Source organism: Sturnira hondurensis, unplaced genomic scaffold (assembly GCF_014824575.4).
Source record: "Sturnira hondurensis isolate 20B ecotype Veracruz unplaced genomic scaffold, ASM1482457v3 Scaffold0018725, whole genome shotgun sequence".
NCBI classification, from domain to species: Eukaryota; Metazoa; Chordata; class Mammalia; order Chiroptera; family Phyllostomidae; genus Sturnira; species Sturnira hondurensis.
The window spans coordinates 1,071,001-1,097,108 of record NW_028091356.1 but is presented as its reverse complement, the minus strand read 5'-3'; the positions used below and the strand labels follow the sequence as shown (position 1 = coordinate 1,097,108).

Sequence of the window (26,108 nt, the reverse complement as noted above, 5' to 3'; positions counted from 1 at the left end):
CTCGCACTCTCTACAAAAACATCCAAAGTTACAAACAGGATCCTCTTTACCTTTATGACCTTATCTTTGGAAAGACCACTTACTCATATTTCCAGTCATGTGCCAATTACTTCATTCCCATTCACGCTCTGTATCTTTGCACATGTCATTTGCTTTGCCTGGGATCCTCTTTACTACCTCCTCTGTTTGGAAAAACCCTATTCATAATTGTTCTGCATTCATTTATTCAACAAATAATTCTGGACACCTATTTGTGTGATAATGAACTTATATATAATATATAAATATTGCAAAGCTATAAGCTATTCTTCCCTTTCAATGCATTTATTACAATTTACCCTTTCCTATTTATTTTTTGTATACTTGTTTAATGTTTGAGGAAAGGAAGACAGGAGAAGAGGAAGAGGGGAAAGGAGGTTAGGCACAGGCTGTTTTAAGAGTACACATGGCTGTAGGAAGAGAGAAATGGTCAGGAAAACTGAGGAATTAACTTTTGGAGCTGGGAATAGGTGGGATTGCCTGGGCAAAGGGGGTTAAAAGCAGAAGTGGACAGAGACAAAGAGTGGGGTGGGAGGATGTGTGTTCCTGGTCAAGGGAATAGCAGCTGCCGAGACACCCAGGCAGAGAAGGAGGGTGTCACGTTTGAGACACTGAAAGAAGGCAGGTGGCAGGACTGCAGAGCCCAAGGGAATCTGCAGGGGATGAGGCTGGAGAGGGAGAGGGGCCCTGCAGGCCACACCTCCACAAACTGGGTCTTTACCAGAAAAGCAAAGAGAAGCCACTGATGAGACAATGCAAGGGACTACGTTTCCAGGTTGGTGATTCTAAAAATCTCTCTGGCTGCCATACAGTGAACAGATGGAACTGTGGTAAGCATCACTCCTCTCTTAACCCTTCCTGGGTCCCAGGCAGAGTTAATGCTTTCTTCCACGCACTCCCAGAATAATCTAGAAACTTCCTGAGGGCAGGACTTTGGTCTGTTTTATTCACTGCTGAGCTCCCAGTGCCTAAAAAAGCAGCACCCGGCATTTAGCATTTCCTAATAAACGTTACCCAAATAATGCAACTTTATGATGCTATTGCTCACACTACATTGTAATTATTTTCTAATATGAGATCACAACTCCATGGGCTTTCCAGTGTTCTGAGAGGTAAATGACCTTTTTTTGTAGGGGGAAAATTAAGTTTTGTAAGTTCTACTTAATGCACTGTTAAAGCTGCGAATAAAAATCACCTAATCTGAAGGGAGAAGACATTTGTCCTGCCACCCGATTTCCCCCTTTTTCTATGACACGTAGTAACCCTACTCATTATAGGAGTGTTGGGCCAAAAAAAAAAATCCACAAATTCTGCAGGGAAAGGAGCTTCATTCTCTCCTAAATGAAACACTTCCAGAGAGTAATGCTAACTGTCTTGGCTTGGACTACCCAACAGCCTTAACTTGTCCTTTCCCGCCACAGGTCTTAGGGCCCTACTCCAAGTAAGACTTTTTATTCTTATTCTGGGAATATGACACTTGATCAATATTTTCACTAGACGGCCAAGATCCCAAAACTAAACAGGGTCTTCAGAATCATTTAATCTACCCCTCTCCCACCCCAAAGCGTAACCCCCCTCAGTAGTGTTACTCCTTCATCACTGGCTGTCAGACCTCAGCGTGTCCCTGGAAAAGCACAGGTCTCAAAAGGGACAGATGGCAGGTGCTTGAGGTAGAGAACTCAGGAAGTCACCTTTGATCTTCACAAGGTGTCTGTATTTATTGTAAAATGTTGGTATTATATTCGCAGCTTTCTGAGTAGTTGATTCTCTGTCTCTGTTGTCAACTCCTTTCCTTACCCAGACCATTAAATTCATTTTCAGGATCCTTTTCCCCTTCTCATCTTTCCATATGATTTTCAATGTTTTCACTCTCTCCAGTCCATTCATTTGCTGTTCTAACAAACCTCTACGTCTTGGCAACCAACTTAAAACATGAAATTTCTTAAACAAGTATGTATTGAATACCTACCACATTTTCCTTTTTAAAAGATTTTGTTTATTCACTTTTAGAGAGAGGGGAAGGGAGAAAGAGAAGGAGAGAAACATCAACATGCGATTGTCTCTCATGTGCCCTGCAACCCAGGCAAGTGCCCTGACTGGGAATTGAACCAGCAACCCTTTGGTTCACAGGCCACACTCAATCCACTGAGCCATACCAGCCAGGGCCCTTCTGCATTTTCTATCCTACAAATTTCTCCTTCCATTGATAGCACCTTGAGCTCCTAAGACTCTTAGGGCTGCCTCACTGCTGGCCCCACCTCCAGCCTCTCCTTTTCCAAACCTCAGTCCTCCTACAACCACCACTGGAACCAGATTATTTCCTTTTCCAAAGCCCACAATGGCTTACCTCTCTTCTCACATTGAACCTTGGAACCACAGGCTCAAAGGATCTGGATTAGCGGTTCTAGAACCACCTCCTCCTACCCAATGGCCCTCAGAGGCTTGCTCTCTGCACACAACCAGGACATTATGACATTAGCGCCCATTTCCCTTTTCTGTATGACTTTGTTTTCATTCCTGTTCTTTCCCTTCTTTTGCTCTCCTTTTCTGTCTTTCTCATTTTCCTCCTCTCCCTTCTATGATCCCTAGGGGTGTCTCACTTGGGAAAACTTCATATTGTCTCGCTCAGCCACTTTTCAAGTCTTGTTACTGAGGTGTCCCCCCTGGCACGTCATGCTTGAGGCATTGTGGCGCGCCCTCTGCCATTGCTAAGGTGAATCAGTGTGAAGAGACCAAATTCACATTCTAAAAGAAGATACTCAACGGAGCAAAGGAAAGAACAAACAAAACAAACAGAAAGTCAGTAAATAGAAAATGAGAGGAAAACAATTTGGCAATTTCTTATAAAGTCAAACATATATTTACCATGTGACTGAGAAATTCCACCCCAGATGTTTAATCAAGAAAAACAAAAACCTATGTTCATAGAAAAACCTATTTGTAAATGTTTTTTTAATTTTTAAAAAGACTTTATTTATTTATTTTTAGACAGAAGGGAAGGGAGGGAGAAAGAGAAGGATTGAAACATCAATGTGTGGTTGCCTCTCACGTGCCCCTCCACCAGGGACCTGCCCGCAATCCAGGCGTGTGCCCTGACTGGGAGTCGAACTGGTGAACGTCTGGTTCGCAGGCTGGCACTCAATCCACTGAGCCATAACCAGGGCCATAAATGTTTACAGCGGTTTTATTTATAATTGCCCCAAACTGGAAACAACTCAAATATCCTTCAACTGGTGAATGAATAAACAAACTGTGATACATCCGTATAATTGAATACTAGTCAGAAATAAAAAGCAATAAACTACTAAGACATAAACAAGATGCTGGGAGCTGAAATCAAAGGAAAGGCTGATACAAGGAATGACAGAATCTGCGGGAGGCAGACCTCTTCTACGTCCTGATGGTGCTAGTGGTTATGTGACTGTACGTATTGTTAAAACTCACAGAACTGTACACTACAAAGAATGAATTTTACTACGTGTAAATTATACCTCAATAAGTACAACTTAAAAAGATAAATCCACCAAATAAAAGGAATTAATAAAGATAGATATAGAAACAAACAAAATATAATGAACTTGATTAGTCATGCACACAGAATGGTTCTTTAAAACACAACAACATAGCCCTGGCTGGTGTAGCTCAGTGGACTGAGCGTGGGCCTGCGAACCACACGATCACGGTTCGATTCCCAGTCAGGGCACATGCCTGGGTTGCAGGCCAGTTCCCAGCAGGGGACTCACGAGAGGCAACCATACACTGATGTTTCTCTCCTTCTGTCCTTCCCTTCCTCTCTAAAGATAAATAAATAAAAAATCTTAAAAAACACACAACAACATAGTAATAAAATAGATAAACCTTTAGCACACCCAAATGAGAATAAGAGAGGAAACCAGAAAAAATATTGGAAATGAAAATATAATTTAATTTTTGACATAAAGGAAATCTAAAAACTATAATGTAAGCACAGCTTTATATTTAAGAAACTAAAAAACCTACATAAAATTGTGTGATTTTCCAGGTGAATATAAATGAACAGACTGACTCAAGAAGAGATATAAAACCTGAACAGGCCAATACCCATAGAGAGAAATGAAATGGCAGGCAAAAATATACCATATTTTTTGGACCATAAGATGCACCTAGGTTTCAGAGGAAGAAAATAGAAAAAAGCAAAAAATGTGGTAAAATATTTGATAACATAAATAACATAATATTTCACCAATGTAAATGTAAACAAAACTCAACAGCAGCGTTAACAACCATTATTCCTCCCAAATTTGTGGGGGTGGAAAGTGAGTCTTATAGTCTGAAAAATACAGTACCGTTCCTCACACCATCAGTTCCAAATAATTTACAGATGAGTTCTACCTCTAAGCCATCAATAATTTCTATGTTATTTATATTAGTACAGAGAAAAAACCAGAACACTTACAACTCACTTTGCTAGACCAAAAGTTCTTAAAGTACGGTCTAGGTGTCCCTGAAGATCCCCGAGGCTCTTTCTGGGAGTCCATGAAGTCATAACCACTCTGATCACAATACTAAATGCTCTGACTTTCCTCTACTCACCCTTCACAGTGCGCATGGCGCCCCAGAGACCACTGAAACGGTGTGTGATAACGTCACTGCTCTGGCAACTAATGAAACGTGTACTTGCACACGTTTGTGTTTTAAAATGGTCTCCATTTAAATTTCTAATATTGACAGGAAGCTTACATAAACAAAAGTTCTTTGAAAATCTTCAATAATTTTTAACAGTGTAAATTGGCCCTGAGACCAAAAAGTTCGAGAACCATTGTACTAAACTAATATTACTCAAATATGAAAAACTGACAAAGAAGAAAATGATCAGCTTACTTAATAATATCAATGTGAGTATCTTAAACTTAATTGTTCTTAAAAGAATAATTTTTGACTAGGTAAGATTTATCCAGAAATGGAAGAGATGACTCTGTATTAGGAAATCTAATAATAATATAATCTATTACATTAATGGAGTAAAGGGGAAAAACTTCACCACACAAAAAGATACTTTAAAAAGTAATATATATTTTAATGTCCATTCCTGATTTTAGGAAACCAGTGAATAGACAGACAAAACTGTAAAAACTCTTAGCAAGTCAGTAATAGGAGAAAAATTCTTTAATTTGATAAAGGGTATTCCCTACTCCCATAAAAGTCGGGAACAAGACAAAGATACCTGCTCTCACTGCTATTACTACCACTGTGAAACATGGCACTATAGCTCCTAGCAGTGCGATAAGAAAAGAAAAAGAAACAGGAATATTACAAAGGCAAGCATAACACAGTCACTATTGATAAGTGAGTTCATTTTCAACTTAGCACATCTAAAAATTAACTATAAAAATTCAAAACATACTAGATTTTAGTAGAGGCTTGATAAAAGACCACCACAGTCACCCCTTTTGCTACTATACACCCACTGTAACCAGAGAGAAATATGTAATGGAAAATATTTATAATAGCAAATCGTAAAATACATGTCACTAAGCTCACCAATGTGTCCAAGATTTATATGAAGAAACTATAAACTTCATTGAGAGATATGAAGAGAACACAGAAATAAATGAGGAATATGCCATGTTCTTGGACGAGACAACTACAAATTTAATGAAATTCTGATAGAAATGCTTATAGGATATTATAAGGGACTGGGCAAATTTATTCCAAAGTTCATCTGAAAGAGTAAATGTATGTAAGTAGTCAAAAATTATGAGAAAGAAAAACAATGTGACGAAGAAAAAAGATAATAAAAAAGTAGAATGTGTAGTTTGGGCTGCCATATGGTACAGAATTATCCCATAATTCTACAATAACTGAAAGAGCACGGTGTTGGCACAGATATGGACCCAAAAATCAAGGGAGCAGGACAGAGCTCAGGAGCAGCCCCGCGTGCAACCTGGTACCTCAATTGGTAAGACAAGGCGGACTTTTATTTGTTGTGTTGCAACAACTGGAAATTCTCTTAGGAAAAAACTAAAGTTATAATCCTAATTCATAATATTGATAAAATTAATTTCATTAAACATCTAATTTTGACAATAAAACTGTGAAAGTATTAAAAGGAAAACAATGATATAAATATAATCTTCTGGGAACAGGAATACTGTTCTAAGCAAAAACAAGCCTTGAGGCCGTAATAGAAAAGACTGACAGATTTTATTGCATAAGAAAACCTTTTGATGTAGGACAATGTAAATAAAGACAAGCAATAGACTTGAAAAAAAATACTTGTAACAGAGAAAGAATTAATATCATAATGCAATGATACAAGCCTTCAAATCAATAGAAAAAGACAACAATCTAGTAGAGAAATAGGCAAATAATATAGACAGGCAATTCACAGACAAAATACAAATGATCAATAAATGTATGAAAGCATGCTCAGACTCACTAGAAACCACAGAAATACAAATCTATAAAAGATTAATATAGCTTTTTTTTTACTCATTAGATTTGCAAACATCGAAGACTGGTAACACCCAAGCACTGGTTAAATGTGGGGAAATGATCATTCTCTTCACTGCTGAGTAGGAGTGTCAATGGCTACAGTCTTTTGGGAGGGTAATGGGGCACACGCTAAGAAAAATTTAAATTCTCCCATCTTTTAAACCAGCACTTCCACGTTGCCTATGTCCATAAAAATGTATGTGCAAAAAGTTCACTTCCCTATTGCTTGTAAAGTGAAAAACCGAAAGCAACTAAAAGGCTTCCCATAGGGAAATAACTAAATAGATTTGGTAGTTACAAAATATAGAATAGCTTTCAGGGGTTAAAAGAATAAGGTAATTCTATTATGTATTGATATGGAAACATTTTAAAGATACATTGTTTAATATTGTAAAGATATATTGTTAAGTGAAAAAAGCAAGAAGTGTGTTTATGGTATAATCCCATTTGTGTAAAAAACTATATTTTTATCTACATAAATGTACGCATGTATAAACAGGAAAAGGTTTGGAAGGGTATATACTAACTATAAACAGTATTTACCTTTGTGGAGAGGAATAGGATTAAACAAGTGAAGTAAAAAAGACTGTTACTTTATAATTATTCTGTAATTTTTTTACAATGAACATGTACTTCTGTTTTACCTGTACATTTTCAAAATCAATAAAAAATGACTAAGGGACTTCTAGTCAAGATGTGGCATAGGCAGACATGGCTCACCTCTTCATACAGCCACATCAAAATTGCAACTAAAATACAGAACGATCACTCAGAACTGTCAGAAAAAGAGTTGAGTGAAAGTCTGACAAGTATGGAATTAAAGAAACCAACCCACCCAAACTGGTAGGAGAAGCGCGGCTGCAGAATGGGCTCGTCCCTCACCTACAAGTGATGTATAAAAATTCAGGAGGGATATCTTGGGAGCACCGAGTGCAGCCCCACACCAGGCCCCCCAGCCCAGGTTGCAGTACTAGGCAAGATAAGTCACCATAATTTCTAGCTGCAAAAAATAGCGGGGATTGAATCAGCGGAAGAAACTGCTGGAACCCCAGGCAGTTCCTCTTAAAGAATCCACAAATGGACTCACCCACTCAGACTCACTCCCTCTGAGCTCCAGCACTGAAGTGGCAGCTTGAAAGGCACCAGTGGTACACAGGGAGAAACTGAAGCATCTGGCATCAAGGCAAGCACAGGCCATTGTCCCTTTTCTAAATTCTCCCTCCCCACATGGAACTGAGAGGTGAATACCATATCTGAGGCTCCATCAACCTGACTAACACTGTCCTGCCTTGGAGATCCCCAGATTCTGCCCCACCCAACTTACAGGCCCGCCCAAGCCACTTTTTCCACATGAATGGCTGGTCTTAGCTCATGCTTTACAATTTGCTAGATCCTATCAATAAGCAATAGCTGGCCTCAGTGAGCTACAGGCATGGCTAGCAGCAGGCAGCCTAGATTCACAGCTTGGCTTTGCCTGGGAATCTCCAAGCCCAGCACAAGTAGTAGTCATTTCAGATTACTTTATAGCTCAGGCAGGGTAGCCCCAGGCAAAACATAGGTGGGGGCTGACCTTGGCCTGAACTACCCAGGAAACCCCAGGGCCAGTGCACCCAATGGACAGCTACAGACCACGCTGAAGTACCACCCTCCTGCCCTTGCACAGCTGATCCTCCACGGAGAGTGGAGGTTGGTGGTAAATGGTCACAGCCAATTCTTACAGCTGATTGGCCTGGGTAAATCCCTCTCATTGACCTGCTAACAGCAACCAAGGCTCAACTACAAGAGAAGGATGAAGTTGAGGAACAGCTCAGCCCACATGGAGGGCACACTGTAGTACCCAGCTTGGGCGATAGGCTATGCCACTGGACCCTATAGGACACCTACTACATTAGGCCACACTACCAAGAGAGGGAGTCATAGCAGCTCCACCTAATACATAGAAATAAACACAGGAAGGCTGCCAAAACAAGGAGACACAGAAACATATCCCAAATAAAAGAACAGATCAAAGCTCCAGAAAAATGGCTAAACGAAGTGGAGATAAGAAATCTATCACAAGCAGAGTTCAAAACACTGGTTATAAGGATGCTCAAGGAACTTAGTACCTCAGCAGCATAAAAAATATCCAGTCAGAAGTGAAGGATTCATTAATTTAAATAAAGAACAATTTATAGGGAAACAATAGTAGAGTGGATGAAGCTGAGAATCAAATCAATGATTTGGAATATAAGGAACCAAAAAACAACCAATCAGAACAACAAGAAAAAAAAGAATCCAGAAAAATCCAAAAATCCAAAAAAAAGGATAGTGTAAGCAGCCACTGTGACAACTTCAAGCAATCCAACACTTGCATCAGGGGAGTGCCAGAAGGAGAAGAGAAAGAGGAAGAAATTAGAAATCTATCTGAAAAAATAATGAAAGAAAACTTTCCTGATCTGGTGAAGAAAATAGACATGCAAGTCCAGGAAGCACAGAGTCCCAAATAAGATGGATGCAAAGAGGCCCACTCCAAGACACATCATAATTAAAATACCAAAGGGTAAAGATAAAGAGAGAATCTTAAAAGCAGCAAAAGAAAAGCAGTTAGTTACCTACAGGGGTATTCCCATATAACTGTTCAGCTGATTTCTCAAAAGAAACTTTGCAGGCTAGAAGGGATTGGCAAGAAATATTCAAAGTCATGAAGAGAAGGGACCTACAGCCAAGACTGCTATACCCAGGAAAAATACCATTTAGGATTGAAGGGCAGATAAAGAGCTTCCCAGACAAGAAAAACTAAAGGAGTTCATCATCACCAAACCATTATTATCTGAAATGTTAAAGGGACTTATTTAAGAAAAAGATCAAAAGTATGAACGATAAAATGGCAATAAATACAAATCTCTGAACAACTGATTCTAAAAAAACAAAGTAAGCAAACAAGAAGAACAGAAACAGAATCATGGTTACAGAGGGTATTTTGATGGTTGCCAGATGGGGATGGGGTTGTGGAGGAATGGGTGAAGAGATAAGGGGATTAAGAAATACATATAGGTAGAATAGCCATGGAGATGTAAAGTACAGTATAGGAAATGAAGTAGCCAAAGAACTTATATGCATAGCTCATGGACATGAACATCAGTGGGGCGATTGCCTGAGGGAGTGAAGGTTGCTGGGTGGAGGGAGAGCAAAGGGGGAAAAATCAGGGCAACTGTAATAGCATAATTAATAAGATATAATTTTAAAAAGAAACAGGAAAAGAAAAACTGAAACAACTACAGTAAGATATAATTCAGGCTTAAGTGAGAGCATTGGTTTGGAAAGCAGGAACCGATGTCTCTCTTCCAGGGTGTTTTTTAAAAAATTTAATTTAATTTTAATTGTTCTTCAAGTACAACAACAATTGTACTCTTACTCCCAACCCCGCCCTCCCCACGTCCCTCCCTCCCATTTCCACCCCTGCCCCAGTTTTTGTCCATGTGTCCTTTATACATGTTCCTGTATTCCAGGCTCTTTTGAACACACTTTGTGCATTATGTGGATCATCTGGGGCTGCAACTACGTATGTCCCTGTCTCCACACCACAGAGAGGAGGAAGTACCCATCTCTGTGTCTCCCATGCCCAGCAATGTGTTTGGCATTCAGCAGATGTTGCATAGGTGTATTTTGAGTGACTCATAATTTGAAAGATAATAAAAGGTAGAACATGCAGTTTTTGGTAACTAATTAGATGAGATGGGGTAAAGGAGAGGATTGGAAAGGATAATGGTATCATTACCATATAAGGAAAATAGGCAGTTTGGGGAAATTTATGACAATAATATTTAATGATTACTGACTATGTGCAATACATGTGAAATACTTCACGTTCATTATCCTATCAAATCCTAAGAATCTTATATTCCCTCATACAAGGAAAGAAGAGTTAGAGACTTTCCCCCAAGGTCATTGAACCATTAAGTATGGGAGCTGCGATTCAAGCCAATATCCCAGACTCCATGCTCTTAACCTTGAGGTTATATTGCCTCTCCAAAAATGGAAAGTTAACAAAATCAATTTCGGTATGTTGTAATTGACATGCTGATGGTATATTCATTGAGATGGAGCTGTCCAGTGAGAAGCTGGACATCACAAATCTGCAGCTTCTTAGGGAGGTCAAAACTAGAGATAAGGAGCGGAAGCTGTCTATGCAAGAGTGATACCTGGGAGGTCAACATTCAATAATCATTCAACACATATTTATTGAGTTCCTCCATAAGCTCCAGTCGCACACTATATCAGTTGCTTCAAACCCATCTGATCCACAGAATGCTTATGTGAAAGTACTGTGATCTGGTACTTTTAATTGTTGGTCATTTCTTTTTCCATGTCTAATGCTCTCAATTACACTTTAAGTATTTTAAAATACTAAATTTTTTTTGCATTCTCCTTTGTTATAGAGCTCAAAACTATATTCGTTGATTGAATGTTTGAGAAAACATTAAGGGAAGCAGCCCAAGTGTCCATCAGTAGATAAGTGGATAAAACAAGTACAGAATTTTAATTTACTCAATGGAATAAAAAAGAAGAAAACTTCACCCCCTGCAATAGTATGATGCACCTGGAGAACATTATGCTGAGTGAAATAAGCCAGCCAAGAAAGACAAGTACCATATGATCTCACTTATATGTGGAATCTAATGAACAAACTGAACTAACAAGGAAAACGGGGACAGACTCATAGATGGAGGGCAGGATGACGGCTGTGCGGAGCCTAGAGGGATTGAGCAAAAAAGGGAAAAGGACTCATGGACATGGACAACAGAGTGGTGATTGCTGGGGAAAGGGGGTTATAAGGGGACTAAATGGTAATGGAAAAAATACAATAAAGATTAAGTTAAAAAAACATTAAGAAATGAGCAGCCATTCACAAAGGCTAGCCTAAGTGTCAGGAAACTCAGTGTAGATGAAGTCTTCCTCTTTGATATTATCCGAAAGTCTATAAAAGCAGTCAAGTTTTGAACCATATAAGAGATTTTTCATCAATATCACCAAGGTTATTGTAGGCATCAGAAAGCTGTAGCTTGGAGCAGCAGGCTGGCTGCCAGAAGACTCACACCATGTGGTATTTCCCTCAGTAAATACATCATAGTCCAGAATCTGGCCCTCAGCTTTGCTGATCCTGAAACCCAACCCTTTCAGGATTAAGGAAACCCAGGGAGGCTCATGCATGTCCACTATGTCATAAAAACTTAAGCATAAAACTAGAGTATCCATTTATTAATACATGACCAGATATTTGCATCCACCATCATTTCCCTATAGTCAGTGACATGCAGAGTCAAATTCCTGAGAGACTGCATGGTAAACCCAGAATTAGCACACACACAGCTATAATAGGATTAAGATGCTTAACTGCACCAGTAGCGGATAACCTGCTGTAGAGACAGTCGGAAGCAGGAATAGAGCATTGTCTTTGGAACTATGTCAACCTGCACACACCCAAGTTCCTTGATTCTAGAAGAATGGCTGTGGGCCAGTCACTCAATCTCTCCAACCACCAGTTTTTAAAAGGTAAATGATGATACCTAGTCCACAGGCTTTTTGCGAAGATTAGATGAGAATGCGTCAAATGCTGCCAGAGCAACCCGTCATATGACAGGCACTCACGAACGGTAGCTGCATATCTGTCTCCATGCCAGGGGCAGATCCGGTTCAAGTATGCCTTTCAGAAGATCCTTCAGTCTGAACAAAACAGGGCAAGCAAGACTGGGAGCAAAAGACTAGTTAGAAGGCTGTTGCAGTCATCCAGAACGTAGGCATTAGTGGCTTAGAACAGGGATATGGCTGGAGTGAGATGGGGCTTGGGGAGAGATAAGCATACATATTCGAAATTTATTTAGGAGACAGGCACTTTGCTGAGTGTTTTACATAATTCATTATAGTTCTGACAGGAACTTATAAAGTAGCCCACTTTTCAGATCAAAGTCAGAGATATTAAGCAACTAGGTCAGGATCATATGGCAGTGATTAAACTGCAGATGAATTATAACTGGTGTGACTCCAAAATCTTCTCTTCTTTTTACAAATAAAATATACCACTGTACACATCTTGGTTCTCAACCAAGATGTCACTTGTAAGGAATATAGTAATTGCTTACCATTAATAATTAAAGTTTTGAAGTCTAGAGAATTGATTGACTTTTTAGAAAATATAACGAGGAGCAGATCCAGGTTATCACTATAATAACGTCACCATTGCTCACTTCCATCAAGAGGCTTTCTTGACAGAGGGAGGAAAAGGTGGCGGCAGAGCGTGTGGACTAGGAATTACATCACTGTAGGTTTACCTATGACAGGGTGCCATGCATGTGAACTTCATCCAATATGCTGTATTGAAAACAGTTAAAAATGGTTACTCCGAGGAACAGGCATTCTTTCTGAGCAAAGAGTCTTAGCTGGGCCATCTACCAGATTTCACTGTACCAGGGACGAGCTTTCAGACAGTAGACATCGGTGCTAACCAAAGGCTAATCTCCTAGAACTGTGTTCCTCACGTGTTCATCTTCCCGTCACGCCCACAGACAAATTACAATCCACTGTAAAGGTGTAATTTTTTTAGATGAAGGACATATCATATAACATATTTGAGCTCCTTTTCCATATGAACTGGCAAGTTAGGCTTTTCCCACTTTAACTTTTACAGCTTAATTTTCGACTCAAAGCATAAAATTTTACATTTCTTCTTATAAAATTTACTTTGAATTAGTTTGAGTCTAAAATTTCATCCTCATGAAATGGATGTAAATCAGCATTGTTTCTCTGAAAATTTAATACTCATGGTTTTTATATTCCTACTCTAAACATCACTTTGAAGCCATTGTCGTATTTAGAAGATATTCATTCTTTAGACAAATGTCACTGAATGCCACCCAAGTGCTAGGCTGGCCCTCAAGGAATTCACAATCTAATAAAGAAAACAGATGGGCATCTATCACAAATATAATAATAATATTAATAACAATTCTACTATTTACCACTGCCTGCTCTGTGCCAGACACTATGCTAGGCCCTGAGAATAAAAATTAAATAAACAAATAAGTAGTTTCCCTGCCTTCAAGAGACTTCCCAAACCTCTGGAGGGCTTACGTACATGCAAGAATAAACAGGTGCCCTACTAGAAATAATAATACACAGTGTATTTAGTAGAAGGATGAAAGATGGACAGGTTAATGAGGGATGAGGTGAGTTGGAAAGGTTCTCTACAGGAAGTAACCTTTGAATTGAGCTTTAAAAAAGATCAGTAGGTAGTCTCCCTGAAGGCAGAGGGAAGAAAAAGGGCAACTCTGGCAAAGGCAGGTGTAAAATGATTTTATGTGTTTAAAGGAATTGCTAGCAGTTTGGCAGGGGTGGAGTTTACAGGAAATTAAGAGGAGTGGGTAGAGAGGATCTAGCAAGAGCGGAGATTTGTTAGGCACAGGGCAGACGACGGAGGGCCTTGCATGCTGCGCTATTCAGGAGGCCGTGGGGAGCACTGAAGGGCTCCGGCATAAGAATATACAAGAACAGGGTTTGTCTTAGGACCAGAACTCTGGCAGTTGTGAAGAGGATGAAATAAAAAGAGTCTGAATTTAGAAATAAGGGTATCAATTAGAACATATAGGATATATTTATAGGAGATGTTTATTCATAAGGAACAACGGTTGAATAGAAGGAGAAATACTAAGCCCCTCTAAAGAAGTCAGGGAGTAGACAACACAACAGAAAAATAAACAAAAGCCTGAACAGATGCTTCACAAAAGAGAAAATTTAAATGGCCAATAAATATACAGAAAGGTGCTCTACTTTATCAGTAACCAGGGAAATATAAGAAACACACTGAGAAATCGTTATACACCCACAAAGCTGGCAAAAACCAAAAGGTCTCATAATATCAAGTACTGGTAAGAATGTGGAGCAGTAGAACAAATCAGCAGAAAGCTTTTTGGAAAACAGATGTTAACCAGTAAAGTTGAGGAGACGCTAACCCTAAGACCTGGCAATTCTACTTTCGTCCTCTATCCTAAGGAGATGTGTGCCCTGTACAGCAGGATACACATCAAAAATGTTTATGGTGGCATTTCCCAAAAGAACCCCAAATTAGAAAAACCCAAATATGCATCACCACTAGAATGAATATTCATATAATGGACCACTGCACAGCAATAAAAATGAGTGAACTCTAGCTACAAGCAATACTAAGGATGAATCCCACAAAGTTAGTAATGAACAGAAGAAACGACACAAGCAGTATAAAAATTTTACTCACATAAGTATCAAAAAACGCTATACTAAATTATATTATTTAGGGATGTAACATAGGTAATAAAGTTATAAAGAAAAAGTCAAGACGGTGATTATCCAAATAAGCAAAGAATGGGTTGTGACAAAGGAGAGGCCCACGGGGGCTTTAGGATGCTGGAAAGGTCCAGTTTCGTGAGCTGGGTGTGACTTCATGAGTGTTCACCATATAATTATTTGTTTAACTGTATAATATGTTCTGTATGACTTTTTATGTCATATTTTACAAAGTAAAAGGAAAAATTAATGTAATTGGGGAAAACAAAAAAGCGTTAACAGCTGTGTACTGCTAGATGCATTTATAAGTGAAAAGCTATTTTTATTGAAAACAAAAAGAAATCAGATAAGGTGCCACATAGGAGATACATGTGAATTGAAACATAAGTATGACTGGAATTATTCTGACAGGAAAATGTCAGAGTAAACAGTATGTCCAAAACTCACAGAAGTACGAGAGAACAGAGAATAATGAAGGAAATGGCAGTTAACTTAGTTAACTTAGTATGGTTAAGACAAACGTTATGAGAAGGAGAATGGTGAGAAAAGAGAGGATGAAAAAGGGGGCTTGAAGAGTCTTGGCTATTTTGTGGTAGAAACGAGGAGTATTAGGTAGGTGAATGACATGAACGGGTTTGCTTGTTAGAGAGATCCTTATCAGCAGGATATGGAATGAGTTGAAAGAGAGAAAAGACGAGAGAATGTTAAGAAATTATTGGTATAGTTTGGTAAGATATCCTGAGAGCAAGAACTAGGGAAAGGGAAGAAGGGACAGAGGGAGGTATTTAATAAGTAGAATTGTTAGACCACGGAAATTGATTAGATATAAGGCGTAAGGTAATGGAAGGAGCTTCAGTTTCTAGTTTGAATAACTGTTGGTGTGATAAGTCAAAATAGGCATACAAGGAGAGAATTACGTTTGGCGGAAGAGGACAGTAAGTTCAGTTTTGGTCTTATTGCACTGGAAGTGTCTTCATGACATTCGAGAGCAACTGTCAAGAAGGCAGCTAGACATATACATTTGAAGCTCAGCAGCAGAGATACTTGGCCTGAATCCTGATGATTTCAAATCTAGGTCTTAAAATTGTTGAGTAGTTCAATGTGATTTGAACCACTACAAATCTGATATGCCTTGCTTCTATGGGGTGTGAGAGTAGAGTATGAGGGTACTTGGGTATAAGGGTAAGAGACAAAACAGGGACAGTTCCTAACTTTTTGGCCAGAGCAACTGGCTAAATGGTGACACCATTAGCTGAGACGGGGAAAACTAGTGAAGAAGCAAGACTGGTTTAAATTGGGTTTGTTATTAAAGAGGAAGGGAGACTCAAGAGCTCTCCTTTAGACTCTTTTTTAAAGACATTATACTTGAAATGTCTTAGACGCCCAACCAAAGATATCAGGGGCAATCGTGCATACCAGTGTGGAGCTTACAGGACAGGATCGTGGCTGGAGTTATAATTTGGGGTGCCAGGGCTAAAAAGACAGTGTTTAAGGGTTCCTGCTTTCCCACCTGGGTCTGACAGAATGGCCCCTACAAAGAAGGGTTGCAGGAAGAAGGGTTGTTCTGCCACCAGTGAGGTAATGACCAGAGACTACACCATCAACATGGACAAGCGCATGCATGGAGTGAGCTTCAAAAAGCATGATCCTCAGGCACTCAAAGAAATCTGGAAATTTGCCATGAAAAAGACAGGAACTCCAGACGTGAGTGAGCATTGTCACCAGACACAACAAAGCCACCTGGGCCAAAGGAATAAGGAATGCCCCACACCAATTCTGTGTGGTTTTCCAGAAAACATAATGAGGATGAAGGCTCACCAAACAAGTTGTATATGCCGGTTACCTGTGTATCTCACACACCTTCCAAAACTCTGCAGACAGCTAATGTGGATGAGAACTGACCATTGATTTTCAAATATAGTTAGGAAACTGGAAAAAAAATTCCCTGATCTAATTCTAGGTTGGGCACTATTCCTGTGAACTACACCATGTACATATCCCCCTTAAAAGACTAAGCTCAATGTAATACATTTGGCTGTTTACCTACCTATGTTCCCCCTCAAACTGTACGCTGCTTGCAGTTAGAGGCTGGGTCTTGTTTAAACTGAATTCTGATTACCTAATGGTTCATAGCATATAGCGGGTACTCAATAAATTTGTGGAATGAATAAATGAGTGATGAAATGCTGCCTCGATTATGCTCTGCACTACATTCAACAGAGATCACGAACCTTCCCATACGTTTCTGACTGCTACTCATCCTTTCCTCCACAGCTCTCTGCAAAGTATCTTGCTTCCTACTTTTAAGATAGATGCCACTAGCATCTTTCTCTCCATCCTCTTAAAATGTTCTCTTCTTCCACTTTTCTTAGACTTACTGCTCATCTCCAAGGCTAATCCTCTTATTTATCGCCTTGAAGGTACCTCTTTATATCCTCAGACTTGCATCCCTCATTATTCCTGATATGTGTGACCATACATTGTATCTTCCCCTGAATTCATTCACGAGATTGTAACAAGAGATTGTAAAGGTACCATATTAACTCTCAAAAATACTAGATATTGGACTCAGGAAACAGGCCAATCTAAAGTTCACATTCTTATTGTAATATTCTCTTTAACATCTTACCAGGCATCACTTTCCCTGGTTCAGAAAATGCCTGAAGCTGTGACAGCAAATTAAAAGCCTCATTTTTTTGTGGCTGCTTAGGGATGAGGCAGGCATGTCCTAACTCTTCCCTCCACTGCTGTACCAGAGGAGATGGCACTAAAGCAAGGATTTTGCCTTTAATTGTCATCAGCACTCTTTCTTTCCAAAGATAATATCTTGCAAGTGGCCACAATAATAGGTTCTAGGCCAGGGGGTGAATCAAGTCATAGAGTCTGATGAACATGAGTGCCCCTGACAGGTTTCAGGTGGGGGTCTTCAAGCCCTCGCTCTTCTTGGCAATGCAGTCACGTTCCTGAGGGTCAGCTCCTGGGCAGCGCTCCTCCTCGAATTTGGCTAATATGGTTTCCAGGGCAGCTGAAAGGGAGTTCTCTTTGAGACTCAGGAAATAGGAGTTCTAAGGCTCCAGAGAAAATTCTGCCTCTAAGCTCTCCCTATACTTCTAGGCTGGGTCCCAAGCGCACCCAGGATTAATACTTCCTCAACAGAAGAAATACCAAGTTGGGAAGGAGTCTAAGTCAGAATCTCTTCCACCCTGATCTAAGAGATTATTCAGTAGAGCTTTCTGTAGTCTACTGAAGCAATACAGGGAAAGAGTACAGATTTGGGGCATCAGACAGGTCTGGCTTAAATCCCAGCTGTTATTAATTAGCTGTGTGTTTGGTCAAGTGTCTTAAGTTCTCAGAACCTCAGCTACGTTGTCTGTAAAATGGAGTTAGCATCTACCTGTAGGGTTGTATATAATAAAATAAATTTATTTCCCTGCTTCCCTTTCACTTCTTCTAATAGGCTTAGAGCATCAGCCCCAGTACCAGGCTCCACTTTGACTGAGTCCCTCCATTCGTTGCTATAGCCTCTTCATCTTTTCCCATTCCCTTCCCTTGCACATTATGTACCTGCTAGAATGAACCCTTTTCAGTTCCCTGAATACATCAAGCTCTTTCTCCACAGTGCTGTCCAACAGAACTTTCTGCAATGATGAAAAAGTTCTGTACCTCAGCTTCACTATAATAGCCACTAAGTCATACATTTGAATTGTAGCCAGTGGATAGCTGGCATTTGAACTGTAGCCAGTAGGACTGAGGAACTACAATCTTAATCTTATTTAATTTTAATTAACTTAAATTTAAATAGCCCCCATATGGCTAGTGGCTATCATAACTGGCAGTTTTAGACTGTAGGTCTTTGCATTTGTCATTGCCCTCCATGAAATGTATTTCCCCATTCTTAACCTAGCTAACTTCTACTTAGTCCTAAAATCTCATCTTGAAAAATCTATTCTAGGATACATATCCTAGGACCCTGGACTCAGTTAGGTTTCCCCTTTGTTACCTTCCATAGATTCCTCTACATTTCTCCTATTGCATCTCATCACATTTTTATTTTAATTACTGTCTATGTGTGCTTTCCATTAGGTTGAAAACTTCAGCAGGTATCATGGGGCCCCATGGACTTCCTCTCAGGTCTGGATGCCTCTTATCTTCCCTTTGAGTGGATATATATAGGAGCTCAGGATTTAAGACTTTTTCCAAGTTGAGGACTGCTGTCTTTGAGATAACTACAGCATACAGGGTGGGGCAAAAGTAGGTTCACAGCTGTGAGTACATGAAACACGGTTTATTCTTGTATTATTACTTATTAATTATTGCATTATTTTCCATATGATCCACTTTAAAATTCCTTTTGCCCCACCCCATATTTAAATAGCTTTAGGGATTGATTAGAATTGGCCTCATACCTTTCTAAGGACAGGCTAAAAGTCAGAATCTGAAATGAAATGAATAAACTGCCTCATTAAAAATGAAAAATTTACATATGTAAAATAAAGACAAATTATCAAGACAAATGATAAGCTGGAAAAATGTGCAATATATATTATTGTATATATCACAAAGAATCAATATCCTTCCTATAACAAGAGCTCTTAAAATCAACAAGAGCCCTGGCTGGTGTGGCTCAGTGGCTTGAGTACTGCCTATGAACCAAGAGGTTGCCAGTTTGATTCCGAGTCCAGGCACATGCCTGGGTTGTGGGCCAGATCCCGACTTGGGGCAAACCAAAGGCAACTAATCAATGTTTCTCTCACACATAAATGTTTCTCTCCCTCTCTTTCTCCTTCCCTTCCCTTCTCTCTGAAAATTAATAAATAAAATCTTTTAAAAAATCAAGAGAAAGGACATGGATAAAGGACATGAACGGGCAATTAAAAAAATAAGATAAACTAATCTCAATAAGCATTTAAAAATGTTTAACTTTACGAGTACTAAAGAAATGCATATTAAATAAACAAAATACCATTTTTGCCTATTAAATTAACAGAGATTAAAAAGTTTTAATCCTATTAGTTGATAAGAGCATAAAGAAATAGGTAATATGCTTAAAATGGCAATAAACTTAAAATTTAAATATGCATACTGTTTATTCAACAATTCTCTTTTAGGAATACATTCTAAGAAAATAATCAGACACTTGACCAAAGCGGACATACAAAGATGTTCTCTGTAATGTTGTTTATAATCTAGAAAAGCTGGAAACAATTAGACGGATTGGTTAAATAAAATGTGATAAATCCCTGCAGTGGAATGCTACGTATCTATTAAGAGTGATATAGATCTGTATTTACTGACATGGAGCTCTAGCTATAATAAATGAGTGAAAAAGAAAGTCATAAGCTAGCATGTCAGTATGATCCTACTACCTATATAAAAATATTTGTCAACTTCTTCATCTACACATAAAAAGGAATCTGGAAGCCCTGGCTGGTGTAGCTCAGTGGATTGAGCGCGGGCCTGCGAACCACATGATCATGGTTCGATTCCCAGTCAGGGCACATGCCTGGGTTGCAGGACAGTTCCCTGCAGGGGACTCACAAGAGGCAACCATACATTGATATTTCTCTCCTACTCTCCTTCCCTTCCCCTCTAAAGATACATAAAATATTTTTAAAAAAGGAATCTGGAAAGGTATATGCCAAAATACTAATGTTCTCTCTGTATAGATGCTTCATTCTACCCACTTAAAATCAGGGCAGATAGCCAATGAAAGGTCCTCCCCAGGATTCTCTGGTGTGGGATTTGGTGTCTCCTCAAACGGGTCACAGGGAACCTGAGAAATACCCAGTAATAGGTTTTCCTGGTTGGTGTAGCTGTAAAGCCACTGGGAGTGTGGACCCTACCTATCTTATTCATCGCTTGGTGCATAGTAGACATTCAATAAGTCTGTATTGAATTGATGAATCGTATCAGAGCATCAATTTTAATAATAAGCATATTTACACATTATTTTGATAAATTAAACCCAAAATGCAAAATTCACAAAATTAAAGATAATACAAGAGTCCCAGATATGTTATACTTCCTACACATCATCACAATGCTGGGGGCAGGCGTTTGTTTTCTCCTATCAGTTGTGTACTTTTCCAGAAGAGTTTGAGCAGCAGTGAATAATGTCTTATGAGGCAGGTGTGACAATCTCTAATCTTTAACTGTTGCTCAAGGTCACACAGTTAAAAGCAGGGGAATCAAAATCCAAATACAGGCCTGTTTTCTCCCAAACTCATCTCTGGCTTTGAGAGGGGCAGACAATGAGAAGGACATTGCAGGTCTGTGACAGCTAATGTCTCTGCTTCCTAACAAGTCATCACCACTTAGCCCTGAGCTCCCACGTCTAAGAGGTGCTTTTTCTTAACCCTTGGAGAATCCAGAAGACGATTTGTCACCGGGGTTATTAGCATTTCTCCCTGGATATCGACAGCTTGTCTTTCCTCCCTCCAACCAGTGACTGATTTCTTCAAATGCTCGCCAAATACAGCCCAAGTCACCATGGTAAACGTATTGACAGAATCATATTAACAGCTACTGAGCATTTACAGGGTTGTAAGTTATTCGGGGTGGGGGGAAGATAAGAAAAAACACAGGGAAATAAAACAAGTTCAATCAGCAGTGACAATTATTTATTTAGAAGCTGCTGGTTGGAGCAGTTTTTTTAAAAAACATATTTTAATTGCTAATTATGGTTTCTTCAGAAGAGTGGCCTCAGTCAGAGTTGCTCCACCTTAAAGCAAATCATTAATATTTTAGCCGCTCAGGTCAGAAACTGTTTCATAGACAGCTGTGTCTACGCAGTCTACTCCAGCTTCGGCTGCCCCTCGGTAACAGAAATTCTACTGCACTGGTTGGTTTGCTACACCCAAATCACAGTCTGCCAGTCCGCTTACCATAAAGCAGCAGACACTTAAGTCCTTATTTCTCTTAAGACTGAGGCTGGTTCAATAAGCAAAATTCTGCTCTAAGCCACCAAGACAACTGACGATTTTTCAAAGGAATGATCTATCTTTTCTAAGTTAATTTACACCTTTTATTGGGGAACATAAGTGTTGCCTTAGGCAAGATAGAGAATACAGAAGAGTTTGTTTTCAGTTTCTAATTCCCTGGGTACTCATGTGTGAACCTTATAATAAATAAGGTCAGCCTCCAGGCCCAGGAGGTACTCGCGTAAACAGGCACAAGGGCACTCTGGGGTCCCCGTGTGTGCGTATGTTTTTGCATGGCCGTGTCTCCCGTGTTTCCAACTTCACATGCTTCTTAAGGAGAATCTAATCCTCGCAGGAGAATTTAATCTGTTCATTTGCACGCATCTCATCAGCACCCTGCTTTGTTGAGGACCGTTTGATGTCCCAAGGAAAAGACTTCGAAGTTTTTAAAAGCCTTTTTGATGTGAACCAGAAAATCACGTTTTGTCAAGAGTGCACTCAACTTGAACCTCAAAAGGTTCAGGACTCAGAAACCACACGGTTCAAGTGGGATTTAAACTGGGCAAAATCACTTCCTTGTCTCCCCCTGCAAGTCCCTCGTTAGGCCTTTGTGCTAATAGTTTCTGCGCACTGTTGGGCCTTTTTCCTCTTTCTCTTTATTCTCTCTACTTCACTCACACACACCCATATCTTGGTGAGAAAACATTAAGAAAAGTATATTAAATCCCAAAGAAGTAGCTATCTCCACACCAAGCAAAAAAAACTGTCTTCAGCTCCACCCTCATGGATTCAAGAATGGTCACTGCTGGAGTCCCAGAGGGCTGGGCCACTCTAGGTGAGGGTCAAACGATTTAAGAGCCAAACAGCAATGATTGCAGCCTTAATCGAGGCATTTAACTAGGTACAAGACTAGAGCTCCCTGTGCTCCAGGGAGCTTTTGCAGAGAAAACCAGAAACTTGCTTCAAGGAGTAGCTACTGTGTGTGTGAAGGAAGCAGACACTTAAGGTCTCGCCTGTTCAGACTGGAAGTGAAGGCACAAGAGCTGAGTCCTCCTCCCAAACTCAGAGAAGACCTGAGCTGAGAGAGAACACTCTAACCCCAGCTTTCTCTTCTCAAAGATTTCTTCTCACATTTTCTCCTCTTTGACTCAAAAATGCAGTTACTCAAAGGTCCACAAAAGTTTAGACTCAGGAGGCAAAATCTCCACTGTGAAAAGGTCCAAACTGTTCCTGATACCCAAAGGGAACACTGAAGTGCTGTTCCCCATGGCTGTGACCACATGGAAGCTTCGCTGACCACCATCTCGTGTCCTGCGAACCACAACAGTCACTGTTTATTGCGTGGCTACTGTGGATCAGCCATCGTGCTGTAAATACATTACCTCATTTAATTTGTTCAATAAAACAAAACAGTGAGTAAGCTCATTCCCATTTTGCAGACAAGGAAACTGGGGCTCAAAGTTTAAATTTTCTGCTTCAAAGCAGCACAGCTACTAAGTGTCAGAACTTCAACCAAAGCCCAATCCATTGGACTCCGAAGTCAATGTTCTTGGCTTAACACCCTGTTATTCAGCACCTGCTCTGTTGCAGTTTGGGGTTGTTGCTGTTTGGGGTTGTTTTTTTTTGGCACCTAGTGCTTTTTACACTTATTTATTTTGTATTTATTGAGTACCTACTATGGGAAAGGTACTGTGGATATTTCAAAAAGTCTAAGACACTATCCTTCCCCCTCGCTCACTGTGACTACTGCAGCAGCTTTTTTACTGCACTACAGTCTTCTTTTACTAACTTACCCTGCGTCAACCTGTTCTCCACACAGCAGCCTGAGTAATTTTTTTAAATGATAAATCACAATATGGTACCGATTTCTATTTAAAAGACTCTGTGGCTTCCCAGAATAATATCCAAACTCAGAATAATATCCAAACTCTTTGAGACCTAAAAAATCCACAGAGGTCTGGCCCCATTCCCCAAGTTCACTCCAGCTCGGCCCCCAGCCCTCTCTGCAGCTCAAGTGTGCCAAGATGCCCTTCTCCCAGCCCTTATGTGGTTATCACCTGCTCATCATTCATAACTCAGTTCAAACATCACCCTCAGGGGCGTCATGGTCATATCTGACCCAGTGGATCAATTTTTATGACAAATAAATAATCATGTCATAATCAGTCATAATAATTATTTTCTTAATTCTTTAGTTTTAATATAAGCAATAAACAACTTAAATAGAATGTTTTCTTTTAAAAGATATTCTAATTTAGTAAACTCCTAGATGAACTAAAATTTGCACATACCAAACAAAAATGTCACGACCTGAAGTTCACAGTTTGTTTCAAAATTTAAACACAAATAAGAACTCTAAGCGGTCACAAAGAATGGCTGAATTGAAATAACTCAATTTATGTTTCTTTATCTGTTCAATCATTGTGCTTTCATTGTTTGTTTTGAATCTACTGCTCATAGGCAGGCATGTGTGGTATTATAGGAGCTAGAGACAGAAACTGTGCCCTAAGTGAGTTCAACCACTTCTGAACTGTTTGGCACTTACTGAGTCTGCAGCTATTAGGACCCACAATATAACTGGAAGTTCTCCCAATTCTATTGTTAAAAAATATATAGTCCTAACTAGTACAGCTCAGTTGGGTGGACACTGTCCCACAAAGTTTAAGGTTGCTGGTTCGATTCGCGGTCAAGGCACACGCCTGGGTTGTGGGTTCAGTTGGTTGGGGGGGGGCAACCAACTGATGTTTCTCTCTCACATGATGTTTCTCTCCCTTGCTTTCTCCCTCCCTTCCATGTCTCTAAAAAAATAAATAAAATATTTTTTTAAATTTTATTTATTTATTTTTAGAGAGAGGAGAAGGAAAGGAGAAAGAGTGGGAGAGAAACATCAATGTGTGGTTGCCTCTAATGTGTCCCTTACTGGGGACCTGGCCTGCAACCCAGGCATGTGCCCTGACTGGGAATCAAACCTGCGACTTTTTGCTTCACAGGCCTGTGCTCAATCCGCTGAGCTTACACCAGCCAGGGCAAAATAAATAAAATCTTAAAAAAAGAATAAGTAATACTAAATGTGCTAATTTTAAGCTTATTAATACATATGTATTATTAAAACTCAAAAGTAACCACAGCAATTTTTTAGAACTTAGACCAACAAGAGATATATTCTGGAAGAAATATTTTATAACTGACTTTGTTTAAAATTACCAGCACATGATGGTATTAAAAAGCAGACCAACTTTTACTTCATTGTTTTCAAATTCCTCTACAGACTAGTGTAGCTCCCTGCTCCGCTCACCAATGCACACTTCATTCTCTAGCATAATGAAAAGAATTTTCAGTGCCATGAGATGGGGAAACGTATGAAGGGAACAAAAAGGGTCTGAGGACGAAGCTGGAGCAGAACAATGGGAGTGTGACGTCCCAGAAGCCAAGGGAGGATGACGCTGTCAGCTGTGCCCACATACAAGAGAGGATCCCTCTGCTGAACTGGGTACAGGACCAACTGAGAGCAGGGCCCAAAGATGTCACTTTTCTACGTGGGAAGGTAAAACCAGCCCTGCCTTTACCTGCCTGGCATGTACATTAATGCCAGGGGTAAATACCTTGTATTTGGTCTTAACCATTTATTACCCCCAGAGGTAGAAAGACAAATGAACACACATCATATTGAACCAATATCGTTTCCTAGACCTCAATCCTGCAAAGACCTCAGCTAATGGCTACCAGTCCCCACCATGCACGTGAGGGAAGAGACCTCACTTAGAATAGGGCCAGGCACAGAGCTGCTTCTACCTGGTCACAGTGTTAGCTTGAAAGAAAAATCTCATAGAAATGGCCACAAACAAAGCTGGTTAAACTCGATTCCACTTACCCCGCCCAGCTGCTCTCTCTACCCACCTTGCTCACTTGAAGAAAGTGGCAAGCATTTGACCACCTTCAAGTCTCTTTTCATTTTTAAACTCCCTTTACTATACAGCTCCCAGACCAGGACCAGTCTGTACTTTTTGGATGATAAACTGAAATAACCATCAGTTAACCTTTTAATGAACTAATTCAGAAAAGAAGATTGATTCTGTAAGGAACAACCACCACAAAAATAATTTTCCCAGCATTTGTGACTATACATCCAATCCCACTTGACCATTTGGAAGAAACAGAACTATTTACTAATATGGTAAATAATTTTTAAAAACCATTGTAGCCCTGTCTGATGTGGCTCAGTGGATTGAGCGCTAGCCCTTGAACCAAAGGGTCATTAGTTTGATTCCCAGGCAGGGCACATGCCTGGGTTGCAGGCCAGGTCCCCATTAGGGGGCATGCGAAAAGCAACCACACACTGATGTTTCTCTCACTCTCTTTCCTTTTCCTCCTCCTCTCTAA

The 26,108-nt window shown here is 39.8% G+C and overlaps 1 protein-coding gene and 1 pseudogene across 2 annotated transcripts in view; one reads left to right on the top strand and one right to left on the bottom strand.

Moving 5' to 3' along the window:
* Positions 1-26,108, bottom strand: part of RNF220 (ring finger protein 220) — a 222,941-nt gene that overhangs the window by 178,835 nt on the left and 17,998 nt on the right. The gene's annotated exons all lie outside the window — the stretch shown is intronic.
* Positions 16,333-16,709, top strand: LOC119003368 (60S ribosomal protein L31-like; annotated as a pseudogene).